The 19,636-nt window shown below is 46.4% G+C and overlaps 1 long non-coding RNA gene across 2 annotated transcripts; it reads right to left on the bottom strand.

The window, feature by feature from the left end:
* Window positions 1-14,848: 14,848 nt before the first annotated feature.
* On the bottom strand, window positions 14,849-19,608 carry LOC127668580 (uncharacterized). Of its 2 annotated transcripts, none has more exons than XR_007974120.1 (2): window positions 19,300-19,608; window positions 14,849-15,011 (listed from the first exon to the last, which is right to left on the bottom strand). It is a non-coding gene; the product is annotated as an uncharacterized LOC127668580 (long non-coding RNA). The 2 variants fall into 2 exon arrangements; XR_007974119.1 differs by lacking the exon at window positions 14,849-15,011 and adding an exon at window positions 17,775-18,697.
* Between the last annotated feature and the right edge of the window lie 28 nt (window positions 19,609-19,636).

Raw genomic sequence — 19,636 nt, forward strand, 5'->3', positions numbered from 1 at the left:
TGGAGCCTAGGACCTGGGACCGAAGGTAAAAGTTCCAGAGCGCCTTCCTTCGGACGCTCCAGTTCCTCCAACAACCTGGGTAGGCGCAGAGCGGCCCAGGACCTGCTGTTCGTCTGGTCACAGGCACCCTTGGCTTTGTTTTGCTTCCCGGCCCATGCCCAGCGCTCCTCGGTGCACCTTGGTTGCACCCACACAGCTGGAGAGTTTGCCTGGTGGAAAAATCCCTTGGAAGTAGGCTGAGATTTAAGAGAGAACGTGAAGGGGGCGGGGACACCGAGAGATGCCTGCTGGGTTCGTGGTTTACTTCTGCAAGAAACCTTTCATGCGGCAATGGAGAGCGGTTGCTGTTCAGAACGGGAAAATTCACTTTGCATTTGCAGTGACTGCTAGAAAAAGCTTCCCTTTCTCCTATAGCAGAGAACTCTTGAAATACGTTCAAAATCTTCCTCCAGCGGCTCAAGCAGTCAGGGAGGCGGAGGAGTTACCTGGGGCTGGGTAAAGCCCACTGGGCCCTGTTTCCTTAAAGGGGAGGTGACTCTCCTAGGAGCGTCTCACTCTGCAGGTGCAAGATTCCACTGAGCCGGGATGGCGACCCCTCAAGCATGCTGCCTGAGAACTGAGGACCAATGCTCTGGGAATGTGGTGGAAGAGTAAGTTCTGGGGCGTGGAAGCAGCTCCCTCTGAGCCCCAGGCTTCTGCTAGCCGCCCTGCCTCTCAGCACGCCCTCCTTGGGAAATTTAAGTTACTTCCAATTTATTAGGGCTTGTTGCATGAAAGTTGCAGGGCCAGACTGGGGGAGTAACCAGGAGACATGTCCCCAGAGGCTGAGAGAGAGAGAGAGAAATGTATGGGTTCTGTGTAAACATCTAAAGCAGGGTCAGGGGGTGGCAAGAATCCCTACCCCCACCTCCTTTCGACAGGTGGGCGGCGTGAGGATCTAATTTTCTCAGAGGTGAAACACCCTAATTTCATGATATACTAGCTGAGACAGGTTACTTCCCAATGGAGATATACTTAAACAGAAAACAAGGAAACCAAACACTTAAAAATAAAACAACATGAAAGCCAGGTATACTGGCTTACTCTTTTAATCTCAGAACTCAGGGGGTTGGGGGGCAGAGACAGACAGATCTCTGGGTTCAAGGCCAGCAGGGTCTATAGAGTACGTTCCAGGACAGCCAGGGATACACATTGAAACCCTGTAAAAACAAAACAAAAATGGGTGCATAGAAAACAACCAGAGCCCCAGCACTTGGGAGGCAGAGGCAGATGGATTTCTGAGTTCGAGGCCAGCCTGGTCTACAGAGTGAGTTCCAGGACAGCCAGGGCTATACAGAGAAACCCTGTCTTGAAAAAAAAACAAAAACAAAAAAACACCCCCCCCAAATACACACACACACACACACACACACACACACACGCACACACACGCACTTGGGAGACAGAAGCAAGAGGCTCCTGAGTTCAAGATCAGCCTCTGCTGTGTAGTGAAACTGCCTCAGAAAACTACAAGTTTAAAGCCTCAAACCAAAGAGGAACGGTTTTTAAATCCAGGAACATCCTTTAGAGTTTAAAGAAAACCAGAGCAGCCGAGCAGTTGGTGGCTCACGCCTTTGATCCCAGCATTAGGGAGGCAAAGGCAGGCTGATCTCTGTGAGTTCTAGGCCAGCCTGGTCTACAAAGCAAGTTCCGGGACGGGCAGGGCTACACAGAGAAACACTGTCTGGGGGTGGGGGTGGGGTGGGGTGGAGGGAAGAACCTGTCCTGAAACGTCCTACGGTGTATATCAAGTTACCCCACAAAGTTCCTGCGTTGGACACTGTCCCCAGCTGGCAGATCCAAGAGACAGAATAACAGGGCAGGAAGAAAGCTGATGCAAGAGCCCTGGAAGCCCTCGTCTTCCCAGGCGGCTTTGAGACAGGAATGTCAATGCATTGGCTTCCTCTGAAGCCAATGACACTTGGGTTCTTAGCAATTCCCTGGGAAGCAGAGAGTCACAGCTTCTAAAGGGTGCGGATCCCAAGTGCTGTCTGCTTAGGTCAAAAGAAACCAGCACTGGCCTTTCAGTGACGGTAAAGAGCCGTAGGCTACATAAGGTTAAAGTTCAACTGATGAGCAGGGCTGCCTGCAAAGTTAAAGGGTAAAGGTGCTGTCCTTAGCCAACTGTCTTCCTCACCCAAATCTAACAAAGCCACCGGTAAATCCACAACAATAGGCACCGTAGGTGAAGTCGGCTCTTCCTTCTTATCTTAACCTATCTGGACTGCAGGCCCCACATAGCAACAGCAGAGAGCTGCCTTCGAGCCCAAGACCCTTTACCGGCTCATTTAATCTATGAAGTACAAAGTCGTGGTTCCGCTTCCCGCTTGTTCTCTAAAATGAGGCTCCCTCAGGCCTTCCCTTCCCTCTCCTCCCTCAGACTCCTGGGTGCTCAATCTCAGAACATCCGTTTCTCTCTGACTCCAACAACTGTACTCATGCTCCCTTCTGGGTCTGCTTTTAGAGTTCTTTTCTCAGTGAGACCAAGACCATGCAGAGGAAGCTCCGCGCCGCCTGCCCGATAGCACATCACTGGGAGGTGTCTGGATCCTGGGTAAACTGGGAACCTCAGTTCCGAGAAGAAAGAATGGTGTTCCTGTCCCCAAGGACGAATGCCTGGGCCTCTTGCTCTGGGAGAGTTAAAATGTTACAGAACTGAGCTGGATTATCTCTCGGACTATTTCAGTCCCTTTCAAAGCCACTCCTGCGTCTGACCTAACAGCCTTGTGACTTTGAAGACTTTTCAAGTGTATTCTTAGCAGACTACTCGCTCCCACAATCCCAAAGCTGACGCTGTCATCAGATAGCATCTGAGGCCTATAGCAGACGGCAGTTTTCTCTGTTCCCCTCGGCCGCCGCCTGCCTGTGATCCCTACCAGTGTATTTGCCTGGATTTATGACTTCCTTTGTAACTAATACAATCTCTTATAGCCATTTCCACAGTAGAATATGTCTTTCCAGGCACCCTGAGTCTGTGTCCCTGGGAACCGACACTCACACTCGGCTCAATAAGCTGTCTGTCCCCTTTGCGGTGAAAGCTGTGTTTTGCATCCATGGGGCTCTGAACTCATCAGTGGGCTTCATGGAGTCAATACCATGGCATTGCTGGGGCGTGGGGCCTAGCTGGGGAATTTAGATCTCTAGGTGACCAAAAAGAGACACCCACACAGGTCCCTTTTCCCTCCTAAGGTGAGCTGCTTCGCCATGTGCCATTCTCCCGCAGTGTTCCACCCTGCACAGGCCTCAGCCAAAGGCCCAGAGACGCTGCAGCAACGCCTCAAGAGGCGGAGCTTCCTCCTCTGTTTCCCCAGGCACTCTGTCACACTGACAGAAGCTAGCAATGTCCCGCTGTAGCACGGCACGCCCAGTCTCGTTATGAGCCCCTAATACAGTGTTGCTAACTACAGTTGGGCTTTGGGGGTGGGGGCTCATCGCCATGTTGTACATCCAAAGGGCTGGATAACCGTAATGGCAGACCTCGTGTGTCCACTAAGGTCCCATAACTGACAAAAGACCAGACAGAGTCAACTGAACGAAGGACGGAGCCATGCTTTGGCTTACGGTTTCAGTCCGTGGTCATAAGTTCTTGCTTATAAGCCCATGGCGGCAGAAACACCATGGAGGACAGCAGCTGATAGGTGTAGCGGGAAGGAGCCATGGCTCCCTTCAAACACACCCCAGCAACCTACAGGACCTACAGGTCCCACCACCCAAGGTTCCATCGCTTCCTCACAAGCTCACAGGATACAGGTGTGTGTGTGTTGTTTTTTTTAAAGATTTATTTATTAGCCAGGTGGTGGTGGCGCACGCCTTTAATCCCAGCACTTGGGAGGCAGAGGCAGATGGATTTCTGAGTTCGAGGCCAGCCTGGTCCACAGAGTGAGTTCCAGGACAGCCAGGGCTACACAGAGAAACCCTGTCTCAAAAAAAAAAAAAAAAAAAAAAAAAAAAACCAAACAACAACAACAAAAAGATTTATTTATTTATGGACTGGAGAGATGGCTCAGAGGTTAAGAACACTAACTGCTGTTCCAAAGATCCTGAGTTCAAATCCCAGCAACCACATGGTGGCTCACAACCATCCATAATGAGATCTGACTCCATCTTCTGATGTGTTTGAACACAGCTACAGTGTACTTACATATAATAAATAAATCTTTTAAAAAAGATTAATTTAAGCCGGGTGGTGGTGGGGCACACCTGTAATCCCAGCACTCTGGGAGGCAGAGGCAGGCAGATTTCTGAGTTCAAGGCCAGCCTGGTCTACAGAGTGAGTTCCAGGACAGCCAGAGCTATACAGAGAAACCCTGTCTCAAAAAAAAAAAAAAACAATAACAAAAAAAAAAAACAAATCCAAAAAGCCAAAAAAAATTTTATTTATTTAATGTATATTAGTACATTATATAAATATGGTACAGTACAGTCCCATAGCTGTACTGATGGTTATGAGCCATCATGTGGTTGCTGGGAATTCGAATTCAGAACCTCTGATCCTTCTGGTTGGCCTGCTCACTCTGACTTAAAGATTTATTTATTGTTATATCAAAGTACACTGTAGCTGTCTTCAGATACACTGGAAAAGGGTGTCAGATCTCCTTACAGATGGTTGTGAGCTACCATGTGGTTGCTGTGATTTGAACTCAGGAACTTTGGAAGAGCAGTCAGTGCTCTTAAATGCTGAGCCATCTCTCCAGCCCTACAGATTTGTTTTACCAGTCACCCAGAAACCTCTCCATCCAGTCAGGGGGAAACAGAAGGTTCCAGAAGGTTTGACGGCTCTGACACTCCTCATGATCTGCACATTCATCCTGCCCTGATCAGACTCCAGAGTTCTGGTTTATCCAGAGTATTGTCTTGGAGAATCGCAGCACATAGAGACTGCATATTGGCTTCCTTCACTTACAACAGAACTTTTAAATCTTTTATTATTGCTAATGCTATAAAACAGTTTATGCAGAAAAACATTAACTCTGCATTGCCTATATTTGGGGGTGTATTGAAAACTGTGGTCCGTGAATATAAAAGGGCCTGTAACAGTCCTCCCAAGGGAATGAACTGAAGGGCATAGTCTCAGTTCACCTCACACATTGATGTTTGGATTTGGGGTGTGTGTGTATGTGCTGTTTTGACTGCATACCTGCTACCTAAAGAGTCCAGAATAAGAGTTAGATCCCCTGGAACTGGAGATACAGATGACTGTAAGCCACTATGTGGGTGCTGGGAATTGAACTCTGGTCCTCTACAAGAATAGCCATCTTAACAGTGAGCCTTCTCTCCAGTCTCAGAGTGCCTGGGTTTCTTACAGACAGCTGTGTTTAGTTGTTTTTTTTTTAATTATTTTCATTGCTAATTTGTTTATTTTTTTATTTATTTATTTTATATATGTGAACACATTGTAGCTGTCTTAAGACACACCAGAAGAGGACATCAGATCCCATGAAAAATGGTTGTGAGCCACCATATGGTTGCTGCAAATTGAACTCAGGACCTCTGGAAGAGCAGTCAGTGCTCTTAACCACCGAGCCATTTCTCCAGCCCTGTGTTTAGTTTTAAAACATGAACCTAAGAACAAAATAAGCAACATGGATCTTTGCTGAGCTCTGCCCTGAGGCAGGCCAAGGCAAGGCCAGCATCTGAGCTGAACGTGGTGTAAAGCCAGCGAGGGCCACAGGGCCTAAGTGCACTGAGACTTCCCTGCCCAGAGGAAAGTCATGGTCAGTATTTCAGAGGGAAAACGGGCCAGATTCTTGCATCTCATCTTGTGACTTAGTCTTCATTCTCAAGGCTTAGAGACACAGACACTTTTAGGTTATATAAGAGAGACAAACGTGGTTTTATCTCCCAATTTTAAACTGTGACCAGGGCAGCCAAGGAAACTAAGACAGTGACTCACAGGGTCAGGAAGAGCCTAGGGCACCTTTCAGGTCCACTGTAACCCTGGACTTCACCTCTGCAGAAAGCCACCATGCCACTGAAACTCCAGTTGAGGCTTCCTCCTTGATGTTGGGAATTCTGCTGTGGTGTAGCTCTAAAGCATCTGTGTGTCTGAAGTGCAGACACACTTGACAGGCTGTAGGTCCTCATGCATGCTAGAGAAATGTTCTGCCCCGGGGCTATACCCCAGCCTAACCCCTTTGTCTTAGTCAGGGTTTGACTGCTGTGAACAGACACCATGATCAAGGCAAGTCTTATAAATGACAACATTTAATTGGGGCTGGCTTATAGGTTCAGAGGTTTAGTCCATTGTCATCAAGGCGGGAACATGGTGGCATCCAGACAGGCATGGTGCAGGAGGAGTTGAGAGTTCTGTATCTTTATCCAAAGGAAGCCAGTAACAGACTGGGCATGCTCAGGCATCTAGGAGGTAGATCTCCAAGCCCATCCAGAGAGATACACTTTCTCCAACAAGGCCACACCTTCTAATAGCACCACTCCCTGGGATGAGCATACACAAACCATCACATTCCAACCCCTGGCCCCCATATGCTTGTTCAAACATGAGTCTATGGGGGCTGTCTTAGTCAGGGTTTCTATTCCTGCACAAACATCATGACCAAGAAGCAAGTTGGGGAGGAAAGGGTTTATTCTGCTTACACTTCCATGCTGTTGTTCATCACTAAAGGAAGTCAGGACTGGAACTCAAGCAGGTCAGGAAGCAGGAGCTGATGCAGAGGCCATGGAGGGATGTTCCTTACTGGCTTGCTTCCCCTGGCTTGCTAAGCCTGCTCTCTTATAGAACCCAAGAATACCAACCCAGAGGTGGTACCACCCACAAGGGGCCCTCCCCTCTTGATCATTAATTGAGAAAATGCCCCACAGCTGGATCTCATGAAGGCACTTGCCCAACTGAAGCTCTTTTCTCTGTGATAACACCAGCTAGTACATATCATAATGCAAAATACATTTATTCCAATTTCAAACGTCCCCATAGTCTAAAGCAGTCTCAACAGTGTTAACAGTCCAAAGTTCAAGGTCTCTTCTGAGATTCATCCAATCATTTAACAGTAATCCCCAAAGCAAGACAGGAAACCAGCTGGGCACACTCCAAACTGCATCCCCATGTCTGATGGCAAAGCAGTCCTCAGATCTTTGATCCTTGACTGCAACAAAGTTCTTTCTCCTGGGCTGTTTCCACTCCTTGTTAATCAGCTTTCCTTGGCAGACATCCTGTGGCTCTGGCATCTTTAACATCTTGGGTTCCTCAAGTCAACTTCAGCCTAACAGCTTCCAATATCTGAGATCCACACATGATCTTCTGAGCATCTCCAAAGGGCTGGTGTCACTTCTCCAGCTCTGCCCTCTGTAGCACTCTAAGTTCAGGCTGATCCACTCCACTGCCACTGCTGCTTTTGGTGATCATCCCATGATACTGGCATCTCTAATATTCTGGGGTCTTCCACTGCAACTAGGCTTCACCAAAGCCTCTCAAAGGCTCTCTTCATGGTACCAAGCCTCAACTCCTTTGCATGATCCCTTCAGTCCTGGGCTGTCAACTACAAGTGCGGCTGCACTTTCACCAATGGCCTTCCATGGCCTCTCACAGTGCCAAACCTCAGCTGTTCTTCATGCCTTCAAAACCAGTACCACCTGGGTGATTCTTACATAATACCAAGTACAGCTGCAGCATGAGGTACAACCTTGGCTATCTCTGGAATACAGCTTCTTTGTGTTCTCAGAAAATACTTCCCAGACGATTTCACCTAAGTGATGCTGGTCTCTTCTTTTCTTTTTTTTAAAGATTAATTATTATTATTATTATTATTATTATTATATAAGTATACTGTAGCTGTCTTCAGACACAGTCACCATGCTGTTGCTGGGATTTGAACTAAGGACCTTTGGAAAAGCAGTTGGTGCTTTTTTTAATTTTTACATATTTTTTATTTTTATTTTTTATTTATTTATTTATTTATTTATTTATTTTTTTGGTTTTTGGAGACAGGGTTTCTCTGTGTAGCCCTGGCTGCTGGCTGTCCTGGAACTCACTCTGTACACCAGGCTGGCCTTGAACTCAGAAATCCGCCTGCCTCTGACTCCCAAGTGCTGGGATTAAAGGCGTGCGTAACCACTGCCAGGCACAGTTGGTACTCTTAACCGCTGAGCCGTCTCTCCAGCTCCTGGTCTCTTCTTAACCACTGCTAATTTCTTAGCTCCAGCTAACCAGCATCAACTGTCCCAGTAGTCTCTTCTCCTCTTGAATACAAAGCCAGAGACACATGGCCAAAGCTTCTGAGTTCTGCTTGCAGGAGCTGGAACATGGCCCACTTGTTCTATGACATTGTCACCAGCTTCCTTTTGCCCAGCTCCTTCACTGCCTAAGCTTGGCTGTCCTGGATCTTGCTCTATAGACTGACTTTGAACTCAGAGATCTGCATGCCAGTCTCCTAAACACTGGGATTAAGGTGTGGTCCACCAAGCCTGGATTTAAGTTTTTCTTCACCTAGAATTTGCTCTGTTCGAGGCTGGCCTTGAACTCAAAGATCTGTTTATCTTTGCCTCTTGGGATTAAAGGCTTTTTCTACCAAGCCTGGACCTAAATTTAGCTGGGTGGAATCTTGCCCTAAGGTCACTACTTCCTTAATTCAATTTAATATCCTTGAATTCAGCTCCATTTCACTTCCTGGAGTCCCTTTAGTACTCAAATTATATATTTTGTATTTTTCCTTTCTCAGCTTGCTATGTTTGTTCAAAACGCTCTTCATCAGACTTAACCAGAGAACAAAGTCTCTCTATTTTGAGACTTCCTTTGCCAATGCAATTAATATAAATCTCTCTCTCTCTCTCTCTCTCTCTCTCTCTCTCTCTCTCTCTCTCTTTCTTTCTCTCTCTTGGTTTTTTGAGACAGGGTTTCTCTGTGTAGCCCTGACTGTCCTGGAACTCACTCTGTAGACCAGGCTTACCCCTAGAACTCAGAAATCCGCCTGCCTCTGCCTCCCAGGTGCTGGGATTAAAGACATGTACCACCACCACCTGGCTAATATAAATCTCTTTATCTTAGCCTTAAGAAGTCTCTTAAGACAAATGGCAAAAAGCAGCCATGTTCTTCATCGAAACATCACAAAAACAGTCTCTTGGCCACATATTAAAGTTCTTCTCCACTGAAACCTCTTGGGCCACCAGGCCTACACAGTTCAAATCGCCCTCAGCACCACTGTCTTCCATATTCCTTCTAGGCTGGCCCATTAAGCACCACTTAAAGCATTCCATGGCTTTCTGAATCCAAAGTCCCCAAATCCACATTCTTCCAAACAAAAGCATGGTCAGGCCTATCACAGCAATCCCCCCACTCCTGGTGCCAACTTCTGTATTAGTCAGGGTTCTCTAGAGTCACAGAACTTATGAGTAGTCCCTATATAGTAGGGGAATTTCTTGGTTCAACTCCCAACAATGGTCAGCAGCAGCTGTGGATGGAAGCTGTGGATGGAAGCAATCTAGAAGTTGCTCAGTCCCACAAGGCCAGCAAGCAAAGAGGAGAGAGAGTGAATCTTCCTTCTTCCAATGTCCTTATGTAGATCTCCAACAGAAGGTGTGGTACAGATTAAAGGTGTGTGCCACCACTCCTGGATCTGGGACTCTGGGATTCATAGTCACTATGCCTCAAGATTTCCAAGCCAAGATCCAGGTCAGAACCTTGTATCTCCCAGTCTCCAGATTAGGATCACAGATGAGCCTTCCAATTCTGGATTGTAGTTCATTCCAGATATAGTCAAGTTGACAACCAGGAATAGCCACGACACCAAGGCAACTCCTATAAGGACATCATTTAATTGGGGCTGGCTTACAGGTTCAGAGGGCCAGTCAAATGGGGAACATGGTGACATCCAGGTAGGCGTGGTGCAGGAGGAGCTGAGAGTTCTACATCTTCATCTGAAGGCTGCTAGCAGAATACTGACTTCCAGGCAGCTAGGAGGAGGGTCTTAAACCCATGCCCATAGAGACACACCTATTCCAACAAGGCCACACCTCCAAATAGTGCCACTGCCTGGGCCTAGCATATTCAAACCATGACACCCCCATTTTGTGCATTAGAGCACAGAGCCAGGAGGCCTCTGTCAAGGTTCTAGCACACATGTGACATTCAGGGAGGGTGTCCCAGTATGTGTGACTGTTTCCAGCCTCAAGTGAACCAGTTATCCACTTTACTGCTATGTAGACCCTGAAAGAACCAAATGTTAACACCCAAGAACAACTCATACTTCGAACTGCTGATGTATTAGCATGAACCTCACATAATTTAAGAGCTACATATAACCAGAGTTTAATCCTCAGAAATCACACTTCACTACACCACGTCCAGAGTTTAACAACTGGATGGCCAGTGTAGTCGTTATGGCTGGTGTGTGTGTGTGTGTGTGTACACAAGTGCCACAGCAAGCATGTGGAAGTCAGAGGACAACTTGTAGTAATCATCACTTTCCTCCTGGGACTAAAGTCAGGTCATCAAACACGATGGCAGAAACCTTTACCCACTGAGCCATCTCATAGCCCAATTTTATTATTTCTGACAACTCTACTGAAGTGCAGTTAAGAAGTGTCATGTATGCTTTTAACGTGTACACTTAGATATATGACACATGTACAGCCACGGGACCACAGCTTGAATGAGTGCATCAATAGTCCCATGGGACTTCGTAACTCCTGGGTCACATCCTAAACTGCCTCTCTTCATCCTCCCCAGTCTCAACCAACCACGAGCCTCTGTCACTACAGACTAATTTAATTTCCCAAATTTGTATAAGTATGTGCATACCTTAGCTCATACTCTGGCTCTTCCAACAGAAGTGGCACTGGTATGGCATCTTTGTTGCATCTCATTGTGGACCCCGCATCTTGATCCACTTCCTGTCGGACACTCAGGCTGTGCTCCCTGGCTCTGGTCACGCTTGTCCCCCGTCAGCCACTGCCACTCTCGGCCACTGTGAGAGTTCTCATTTCTCATCCTGCCAACATTTGGTCTTTCTTATTCCATTCACCCTGCTGTCAAGTCAGGGTTACCTCCTTTGTTTGTTGTTGTTGTTGTTTTTGGTTTTTTGGATTTGGTCTTTTTGATACAGGGTTTCTCTGTATAGCCCTGGCTGTCCTGGAACTCACTCTGTAGACCAGGCTGGCCTCGAACTCAGAAATTCGCCTGCCTTTGCCTCCCAGAGTGCTGGGACTACAGGCGTGCGCCACCACCGCCCTGCGTTGTATTTGTTTTTTAAGATTTATTTATTACTATATGTAAGTACACTGTAGCTATCTTCAGACATACCAGAAGAAGGTGTCAGATATCATTCCAGGTGATTGTGAGCCACCATGTGGTTTCTGGGATTTGAACTCAGTACCTCTGGAAAAACAGTCAGTGTTCTTAGAGTGGCTGAGCCATTCTCCATCCACACCCCTCTGGTTTTGATTTACCTTGTCCCAGCGACTCAAGATGCTAAGCATCTTCTTATGTGTGTTTGTTCTTTGTATTTCTCTGATGAAACGACTCAAGTCTTTCCACTGATAGTAGTATTTGTAAAAGACCCTACAGCCCCAGGCACAGATGTTATTAATGTGCAGCAGTGCGTGAAAGCCACCAATACCAAATGAGTCTAATCAGAAATAGTGACTTCCATGTCAGCCTCTTGCGCCCCCTACTGGTGGTAGTCAGAACCTTCTGCAGCACCAGATGGAAAGGACTGATGGGGCCTGGGGACAGCAAGAGAGAGTCCTGCCTCGGATACGAATGTGGAGATGACATGACCTCTGCCCTCCCTTCTTGCAAGCCCCCCTCGAACTGAACAGCCCCCTCATGGAGATGTTTTTGGAACTGTGTGCAGTTTCTGCCACCTGAGCAGAGAGCAGGCCAGGCTCAATTCATGGACACTGCCCTGGTCCCTGGTGACTAGCCTGGTGACTTCCCAGGAATCAGTGCTTTACCCCTGAGTGATAGCCCAGTCCTGTAGGTTTTTTTTCTTTGTTTCTTTAAGTCTTTAAAAACACACAGTAGGGCTGGAGAGGTGGCTCAGCGGTTAAGAGCACTGACTGCACTTCCAGAGGGCGTGAGTTCAAATCCCAGCAACCACATGGTGGCTCACAACCATCTCTAAAAGGATGTAATGCCTTCTTCTGGAGTGTCTGAAGAGAGCAATGGTATACTCATACATAAAATAAAGAAATCTTTAAAACACACACACACACACACAGTAAACGGGACTTGTTCTTTTCCTGGCGACTTTTCTTTCGCCATGACAAAATACCATGACCTAGACAGCTTGTAACAGAAAGCATTTACTCTGAAGCTTGTTGTAGCTGGACTGTTCTTGCCCAGGGAAAGGCCGGGATGAGCCCTTCGGAATTTGAGCGGTTTATAGCTTTTATAGTTTTTGTTGAGCCACACAGGCCGGCCAGGGGTACACACTCCTGTGACGACAAGACTGAAGAGGTGGTCCTACGCTGAATGACCCGGAGTTTATAAAGATAAAGGCCACAAGTTTGGTCCATCCCCTTGATGTAGCGACAACGGCTGCTAGCAAACCTGAAAGGACAGGATCTTTCACTAAGAAGAGGGTACCGCTGTGCCACCATGGTGTTTCTATTTGGTCTGGGAGGGGAGCATGAACCCTTGGGGGAAGAGATGCGGAACAGTGACAGGTGAGTTATGGCTCCCGTAGCGTCCTGTGCATACAGGATGGTCAGGCTGACCTTAGTTTTAGCCTAGAGTTGAGTCAGGACTTAGCAACTGTGTTTTTCTCACTGTGGGCTCAGAGGGTCGCATGATCATCGGGATGAGGAGCACAGCAGCAGTCATGGTGCCAGAGCAGTGTGAGACCATGCATCCTGAATCACAGGCAGGAGCAGAGAGAGCCAATGGGCAGGTTTGAGTCTTCTGAAACGCGCCCTCAAACAAGACCATACCCCCTAACTCTTCCCAACAGTCCCAACTAGGAACCAAGTATTCAAATATGAACCTTTAGGGGGCCATTCTCTTTCAAACCACCACCCCACCAATGCCTCATCACACAAAGCTACCAGTTGGTGACCAAGTGTTCAGATGCCCAAGACTGTGAGGGATTTCAAAACTCCACACCCCATGAGAAGGTATTTATCAAAAATAAACCTCATGCTTCCTATTCAGTTTTAAACTTTTATTTATTTATTTTTAAAAGACGTGTGTATGTGTCTTTCTTTTCCTTTCTTAAGATTTGTTGTTTTTTATGTATTTACCATTGCTCTCTTCAGACACGCCAGAAGAGGACATCAGATCCCATTACAGATGGTTTTGAGTTACCATGTGGTTGCTGTGAATTAAACTCAGGACCTCTAGAAGAGCAGTCAGTGCTCTTAACCACTGAGCCATCTCTCCAGCCCTTAAACTTTTATTTTATCTTATAGTTTTGAGACAGGGTCTCCTAAGTGCTAGATTACAGGCGTGTGCTTTCACAACCTGCTCATTTTAATTTTAAACCTACTTTCATTAACGTCCGAAACAGGACAAAGTTAGTCATAGTGCTTACTACTATCTTACAGAACAGGGTGCCTGGCCAGCAGAATGAGAAAGGAGTCAAGAATCCCAGGAGTGGGGCTCATTACAATCCCAGGACCAGGAAGAACAGCATTCAGACCTCCAGGGGAACACAGAGCTACTGTGGCAGTTGCTTTTCCTTTCAGTCAGAAGAAACATTGTTTTAAACCCTGCTACAGGGTTCCAATGGCTAGTCAGGTGTGATGAAAGAAGCAATTTTATGGTCTTCATCCTGGACAGATTTAGTCCATCAGGACTAACTGAAACTGACAGAAACGTCCTGTCTGAGGTCTAGCGCTGGGTGACCTGTAACTGGGCAGCAGCAGTGGGATGAGATACCACTTATCGCCGTTATTGTGATTTAAAGCCTGTGCCCCACTCCTCTCTTAAGACAAATGCATTCCACTCTCTCTGCTTGGAGTGCCATCTCTCCTCAGCTTTCTCTAGGATGTTCTTTGTGGCCTCTGGCTCAGTTACCTTTCTCATGACTTGTCTAAACTAAGGACTTCTCAGACATTTAGTGAGTGACACTGTGACTTTGAACCTGCCCTTATGCAGACTATTTACTTTTACAAAGGAAACCAACTCATTCTAAACACAATGTGTCATCTCAGAAACTCCTGAGTGCCCACAGAGATACTAAAACACTTCATTGTACCTGAAGCAGAATTCACTAGACTCAATGGTGAGTTCACTGCACCACATGGAAGGTGCCATGTGTGTGTGTGTGTGTAGAGAGAGAGAGAGGGAGAGAAAGAGGGTTGGGGGAAGAGGAGAAGGAGAAGTGTGAGAGAAAGGGGTGTGTGTGTATGCATGTGTGTTGCATGTGTGCATGTGAGAGAGGTGTGTATGTGAGAGGGTGTGTGTGTGTGAGGGTGTGTGTGTGAGAGAGAGGTTTGTGTGTGTGCACACATGTGCATTCACGCTTGCATCTATATGTGTAAAATTGAGAAATTTCTCAACTAATGCATTAATGTTTTTTTGCTTTTTAAAATATCTCATTCCTAAATTAACCTAATTTACTGGTCATGAGAGCCCTAGAGGACAAAGGACTCTGAGTAAGGGAGTCCTGGATAAAGATACAAAAAGGAATCTTTAAACGCCTCTTACAGGAAAAACCGTCAACATGACCAGCACCCTCATCATTTTTGCCTATGATATGATGAGCCCAGAGATAGACAGAAGACAGCCCGCTGCCTCCACAGTCAAGTTCTGCTCTTACCCTCACAGGAGGGGCTGTCTGTCCCACCCACATAGTCTTTGCTAGTATTGTCTTAGACAGGTTTCCACTGCTGTGACTAAACACCATGACCAGAAGCGACCCGGGGAGGCAAGGGTTTATTTCACCTTACAGCTCCATCATCTGGGAAGTTGCAGGAACTCAAGGCAGCAACCTGGGGGAGGCAGGAGCTGATGCAGAGGCCATGCAGGAGTGTTGTTACTGGCTTGCTCCAAGAGAGAAGAACCAGAAGGCAGTCACAATCTGAACAAAGCAAAACAAACTCTAGTAATATAAATAACTTGGTAACCGATGTCAGGGGGGTCCCTCACGATATCCTGGGTGCCAAAGGGCTTGGATATTCACACTCTGCTATTTACAGCTGCCTCAGGCTAGCTCATCTCTGTGGCTATAGGTGGCTGTCCCATGCCTCCGATGTTTCCAGTATACTGGGGTCTCTACTGGACCCTCATCAATAGCCTCTCCTGGCTTTCTTCAGCCAATGATGACAAACCTATGATCCTTCAATCCTAAAGCTCCTGTGTAGCGGGTTGGTCTAATGCTAATCTGGGCCCCCAAGATTGGTTGCCCCAAAGACAAGAGAGTCTGCACTTAAGACACTGAGGGACCCTGCCCCCAGTTAATTGTGATCGATAAATAAAGATGCCAACAGCTAATAGTTTGGCAGAAGAGACATAGGTGGTTTTAGGCTTCGTGGGCTTGTGGTCAGAGAGGAGACATGCAGGAGAGGAGAAAGATGGGCCATTTATTAAGAGAAAAGAGGGTGTGGCCATGAAGACTGCCCAACTGGAGCTAAGAGAAGCCCAGATGAAACATAGTAATAACTCAGAGTGAATGTAACTTTAAAAAAATTATTTATTTTATGTATATGAGTACAATGTAGCTGTCTTCAGACACACCAGAAGTGTGCATCAGATCTCATTACAGATGGTATTGAGCCACCATGTAGTTGCTGGGAATTGAACTCAGGACCTCTGGAAGAGTGGTCAGTGCTCTTAATTGCTGAGCCATCTCTTCAACCCATGGATGTAACTTTTTTTTAAAGGTATATTCTTTATTTACATTTCAAATGTTGTCCCCTTTCCTGGTTCCCCCCTCCCCTGACAATCCCATAAGCCACCTCTCCTTCCCCAATCAACCCTCCCCTGCCTCCCTGTCCTGGTATTCCTCTACACTATGGCATCAAGTCTTTCCAGGACCATGAATATAACTCTTATATGATATTTTTATAATTGTTTTTGTTGCATATAGTTCTTGTTTTTGTTGCATATAGTTCATTATTATAAGAGAACCTTTTACTGGATTAAAAAAGAGGTGATGTTGGGGTTGGTTGTGTGGACTGTGTATTCAGATGCTGAGTTCTGTGCCCCAAGATCAGGCTGCAGTCCGGACATGGCACTGTATTGACCAATGTGCTGTTAAGAATGTCAATAATCTCTGATTGGACAATAAAAGGTTAGAGTCTGTGATTGGGCAGGGGAGAGAAAGGAAGGCAGGACTAGAGGTGGAGTAGGGGCCTCACATAGAGGCCATGAGGGGAAGGGAATAGGTAGGGGGAAAGAGGTCTCCATGAGGCATAGACCACGAGCATGTGTCCAAGAGAAAATCACCCTGAGCACACACGTGGAGCAGAGCAAACACAGCAAGATTTGGCTGACAAGTGACATGGGGCCTACAGCTGGTAGGTTAGAATAGCTCAGAATCTGCCCCGCATAGTGCTGACAGCTTATTAATAAAATGCCAGGTTTCTGTGTCTTTTTATTCAAGAGCTCAATGGGCTAGAATTGGTGGAAGCACCCTATAAAATGATTGCAATAGTAACACATTATAACAATAGTGTCACAGCGCCAAAGGATCAAACATTCCTTAATGTTAGGTCTAAAGGAAACTCTGGCTCCTGAAACTCCAAAAGGCAGTCCAAATATCCAGAAATAAGTTCAACCTGGACTATAGAATTTCTAGGTGTTAGATAAAAGCCAGCATTCCTCAGGGATTTTTGTTTGTCTTTGTTTTTGTTTTTTTGAGACAGGGTTTCTCTGTGTAGCCCTGTCTGTCCTGGAGCTCACTCTGTAGATCAGACTGCCCTCAAACTCAGAAATCTGCCTGCCTCTGCCTCCCGAGTGCTGGGTTTAAAGGCATGTGCCACCACTGCCCGGCTCCTCAGGGAATTGTGAAGCTGGTTGGTTCCCCTGGGCATAAAGGACACGTGGCTACCTGTGATGCTTAGGAGCATATCAAAGCTCGTGCTGTACTTATATACATAAATCTTTTTTTTTTTTTTTTTTGGTTTTTTGGATTTGGTTTTTTTCGAGACAGGGTTTCTCTGTGTAGCCCTGGCTGTCCTGGAACTCACTCTGTAGACCAGGCTGGCCTCGAACTCAGAAATCCGCCTGCCTCTGCCTCCCAGAGTGCTGGGATTACAGACGTGCACCACCACCGCCTGGCTCATAACTCTTAAAAAAACTATCTTTTTCATAATTTTCTTTCATAGAGGACTTCATAATAGATTTTTTCTTCTTTTCTTTTCTTTTTTTTTTTTAAGATTGATTTATTATTAGGTACACTGTAGCTGTCTTCAGACACTCCAGAAGAGAGCACCAGATCTCATTACAGATGATTGTGAGCCAACATGTGTTTGCTGGGATTTGAACTCATGATTTTCAAAAGAGCAGTCAGTGCTCTTAACCGCTGAGCCATGCAGCTCAGGAAAGGCGACACCCCAAATCACTTACGAGAAACGGTCTTGATGCAAACTGCAAGAGGACTTTTATTCCAAGTCCGCTGGGGCTCACAGTTGTACACCATGCAGGGTTAGAGGACTGCAGACCCCAAGTGCAGAATCGGGACAGCTTTTATAGGGTTTACAACAAAGCCCACACATCGCAAACCAATCATCCCTTAGCATTGAGAGCCAGTGTGGTGTGAGCCAATTGATTTGTACCACTCCATAGTTTCTAGTCATTTCAAATCATCTAAGCCCGTGCTCCATGGACCAGTTTCCTATAGTCTCGGAGGTCCGCATTTGCGTGGGCTCCTTCCTGGGTCGGGGGTGACAGATTGTAGTTAAGATAGGTCACAAGGGCTTTCCTTCCACAGAGCAAGCAGTTTACAGAAGCCAGATAAGCGGTTAGTCAGCTCACGTCCTGTTATCTTACTAGGCCAGGATCACATACTCAAGGGCCTGCCTTACGCCATTTCATCTAGTTCCATACAGAGAGCAGGCTCTGGAACAACAAGAAATGTGACCTTTTACCTATTTACCGGCAGAGAGCAGGGTCTGGAATTTGAAGAATTTAGGACTTCTTAGGAGGCTGGAGTTAGGGCTCCTTTGGCGTGAGATAGCATTTTTAAACTTCTGACTTCTTGGGGTCATTCGAGAGTTAGGCTGTATTTCTCATCCTTTCATCTCCAACCCAAGAGATTCTTTTTTGTTTTTTCTACTCCTATCATGTTTAATGTTCCACATAGATTTTAAAAACTGGTCGAGTGCATATTATTTTTAGCTTCAGAAGATATCATGTATATTTAAGAAGCATTTAACTATTATATATTATTCTGATGGCTTAAATGTCAATAATGAGTTGCATATTTTAAAATAAATGTTATTAGTTAAATAAGAAATATAAATTAAAATAAAATTTAAAAAAGCTCGTGCTGTCCTCCAGGCGCCCTCCGTATCACAAGCACCTGCTACACGTTTCAGAGTCCACCCTAACCTTCTCACTCTTCCTAGCCACCTTAGCTCCCCTCACCACCTCGACTCCCTCCAGCTCACAGGCTCCCAGCCCCCACCACCCGTTTGTTGTCTGAAAACCCTACTGCTCTCACTATGTTTTCTCTCACCAGGCCATGTCCAGTCTGCTGACCATGTTCTTTCTTTCTCTGCTCTGGACTCTTCCAGATGCCTCTGGCTGTTCTCTCTCTGACATCTACAATAAACACCTTCTGGTTAGCCACACCGTGGAGGTAGGTTTATACACTGAGGCCAGTGTACATACTTAGGCCACTAGTTTCTGTCACTTTGTAAACAACAAGCCAAGTGGCTCTTGTCATCACCTACAGAGTACAAGTGAAGTATCACAAGGGGCCTGGGTCTGAACGAGCTGTGAGGATGCTTTCCGGCTTAGGGGCTTAAGTGTTGTAATCACAAGGTTACCTATCTGGACTGGAGAGATGGCTCAGTTATTAAGAGCACGGACTGCTCTTCCGAAGGTGCTTCGTTAAAATTCCAGCAACCACATGGTGGATCACAACCATTGGTAATGAGATCTGATGCCCTCTTCTGGGGCTGTCTGAAGACAGCTACAGTGTATTCAAATAAATCTTAAAAAAAAAAATCATAAAATTTTTAAAAAGAGAGCAGGGCGTGGTGGCGCACGCCTGTAATCCCTGCACTTGGGAGGCAGAGGCAGGCGGATTTCTGAGTTCGAGGCCAGCCTGGTCTACAGAGTGAGTTCCAGGACAGCCAGAGCTATACAGAGAAACACTGTCTCGAAAAATAAAACAAACAAACAAACAAACATAAGGTTACCTTTTTTCTATTGAGACGACAAAGACCTCGAGGAGCTGGGGCCAGAAGATGGTTTGAGAGATGCCAGGCTAAGTAAGCCTTGCAGACCTAGCTGTGGGGCTCATCAAGGACAAGGACATCACCTATTTGGACAGCACGACTACAGGCAGGCTGCCAAGGAAGCTGGCCTCCAAGTGACTTGTGTCCTATAACGTTCACGGACAAAATACTACAGACTAAAAAGGAAACAGGACCCTAAACCGCCAAGTGAGCAGGTTACCACGCCAATGCTTTATCTGGAGCCAGGCCGGATTGGGTGTCTTGCTGTCAATCTACACTTCCGGCCGTGCCGGAAGTT

The sequence above is a fragment of the Apodemus sylvaticus genome, chromosome 18 (assembly GCF_947179515.1).
Source record: "Apodemus sylvaticus chromosome 18, mApoSyl1.1, whole genome shotgun sequence".
NCBI lineage: Eukaryota > Metazoa > Chordata > Mammalia > Rodentia > Muridae > Apodemus > Apodemus sylvaticus.